Source organism: Alligator sinensis, unplaced genomic scaffold (assembly GCF_000455745.1).
Source record: "Alligator sinensis unplaced genomic scaffold, ASM45574v1 scaffold1130_1, whole genome shotgun sequence".
In the NCBI taxonomy this organism is placed as follows: Eukaryota; Metazoa; Chordata; order Crocodylia; family Alligatoridae; genus Alligator; species Alligator sinensis.
The window spans coordinates 1,294,860-1,297,866 of record NW_005842358.1 but is presented as its reverse complement, the minus strand read 5'-3'; positions in this window follow the sequence as shown (position 1 = coordinate 1,297,866).

Genomic DNA, 3,007 nt, shown 5'->3' with positions numbered 1-3,007 from the left:
TAGAGAAGGATCAAGCCAGCCCAGAAGAAGTACCTGGTGAGCTGGAGGGACAGAAGCAAGACAGCCTAAGAAGCATGCCTGAGCATTAGAGTCCCAGGGGGGCTTGCATTTGAGCTTGGACCAGTTAGATCACAGTTTTGTGTGAGTCTTGCTCTGGGGAGGAGTGCTCAGGGGGCATTTGCTGCTGTCTGTGCTTGGAGAGAAAGCATAGCTGAGAAGGCTGAGGTTGGTATAGTGGAACTGGAGCCCCAAAAGGGGCTGTAGCTAAGTCAGGGCTAAGTCCTGGGAGCTGCTGAGGTCTCAGGCAGGGGGTCAGGGCTGAGGGCTCAGCTAAAGAAAGAGCCAAGGCTGGGATGACTGAAGCCTTGATGGGTGTTTGGAGAGTTGAGGGGGTGCTCCCTTAAAGGGGAAGCACCTTGAGGGATGCACAGACCTCTCTGCATGAGTATGGCAAGACAGAGACAGCAGGCAAGGGAACCATCTGACTTGCTCCTGGTCCCGTGGACCACTTCCTCCATTGTAATCTTGGCATATGGCACTACCCGTGTGCCACATCTGAGTGTTGGGATCCTGGGGTGCCCAGTAGGACAAGCCTCACTTGATTCTCCTAGAATCTGAAATAGGGCTTTCCAACAGGGAGGGTCCCTTTTACACTTACAAATCCTTTGCAACCACTAATATAATTATTTACAAATATTTAATTGTCTACAATTTAATTGCATACAGAATAAGATATAACTAAAGCAGATACAGATTGCAAATTGGTGCCAAAATAACTCTATATACAGTACACAAAAGGATCAGTGATGGTATGGGGATAGTCACTTGGGTGCCTATGGGGTTCACAAACTGATAACTTCTCAGGTGTGATATAAGTTAAAGGAGAAGCATAAGCAATAATTAGACATAACAGTACTAATAAATAAATTGGTAAATATTTACAACATAAACTGTTAGATACTTCATAGACATTATAGACATTAGGGCTGGAAGGGACCTCGAGTCTAGCCCTAATACTTATTTACAAACACTACTAATGACCTTTATGCACAATGAATTTATACACATACACTTGTATGCGGAGTCAAGGATTGGAGGGGGGGGAAAAACAAACAATCCCCAGCTCCTTCCTCCCCTCGCCCCCACACCACAGTGGGTCCTTTGTGGCTGGGGTTCTCCCACGTCGGCCCAGGCATCACTGCACTGCTGGCAGCTGCTCCCATGTCTGGGTCCCTGCAACATACTACACACACTGCCCCAGCCCACAGCCCCTGCACAGTGAGCCGTGTAGCTCAGGCTGCAGGCTAAAGCAGATGTACTTCTCCCATAGGCGAACACATGGGCACTGGATGTGGCTCCCACAGCCCACATTCTCCCTTTAAGTCACACATGCACCAATGAACTGGGGCTAATGCCTTGAATCTCACCTCCCTTCTCTGAGCACTGGGATGTGCTGTGCTGGGCCTCTGCTTAAACAACATGCACTCGCACTAACTGGGCTTGCTTCCCCACAAGCAAACTCGCGTGCTCCTCAGACAGCTGCCTGAGGGCATCAGCCCACTCCCTCCAAAGCCCCATTTTGAGTCCTAGGAATGTGAGTGCTCCTCTGACCCATGGGTAGCTCACCACAGCTCCGGCGGGCTCTGGGGGATGAGTCACTGCAGCTGGGCTCACAGAGCCCCCTCTCCACAGTGCATGACCTTCTCTCCCCCAGGGCAGAGAAAACTCCCCATTTTTAAAAAGAAACCCTCCCAGCCAATCCGGAGGCCAGGATTTTTATGGACTCTCCCTAACCATCCCTCTTTGATTTCAACCCCCTTTGGCCGGGGTTATTCTGTTCTTTCCCTTCATCAACAAGGCCCTGTCCAGGACAGCTTCATTTTGTCCTGAGTACAGGGTCCAGGTTGGGAAAATATTCTTTGCTCTAGTATCATGTCCCTGAAGGGACAAGCCTTGTTGTGGGACACCCCCTAGTCAGGTAAACAACCCTTCAATGTCTGCTATACAATAAACAAATAATAACACCAAAGGCATGGCAGGTGAGAGACTGGAGGTGATATGGGGTCGGGAGAGTCAGCAGACTAGTCAGACCCCAGAGGGTACCAGGTGCTTAGGGTGGACTCATGAGACCCGATGCATTCTGCATGCATCCGCATGCATATTGCCCTCTTGCCCTCAGCAAGCCTAGGTAAATGTTAATTAGAATCTAGTCCTTAAGAAAAAGAATGCAAGGGGTTGGATTCAGACACTTGAATTTTAGATTTGCTAACAAATTAAATAAACCTTGTAGTCATCTATAGCAACATCTGTTCTGGAAATTTCCAGACTGGAATGTCAGAGACAAAGCAAAGCAGGAGTGAAGTACATTGCAAAGTGGCAGACTAATACTATATCTCATTTCAAGACTATTTAAAAAACAAAATAAAAAACAATAACCCCCTCCCCCCCACGAAACCAAAAATCATTTCAAGTCCTGGTGATCCTTATCTATGCTGTCATGACCTAGCTCTCTTCTCCTCTTTCATAGTGAATTGCACAGGGAAGTAGCAGTATAAATAGATTACTCTTAGCACTTCAGAGTGCCAAATCAAGTTGCATTTTAGGGGGCTGTGGGTCCATCTACACATTCATTAATGCACCATAGTTATTGTGCATGAAGTTAAGTACTTGGTTAACCAAGTACTAAACCAATGCTCAGTAGCATTGGTGCACAGCTATTTAGTGATGTTTACTGTGCAGTAGCCTAATATTACCGCACAGTAGCATATTAGCATGTTTTTTGCTCGTGCAGTGTTATTAGGCTACTGTGCAGTTAGCATCTCATGTAGATGCACCCTGTATCTACTGTCATCTAACTTGCTTTTTATCTAGAAGTTTCCAGGAATTTCAAAATTGGTGGATCCCATTGGGCTGTGTCTGTTAAGACTGGAATCAGGTTCAGACTTGGTCAGTATTTGAATAGGAAGTTTGCAAGGAAAAGCCAGGTGTTATAATAGAAAGTAGCACT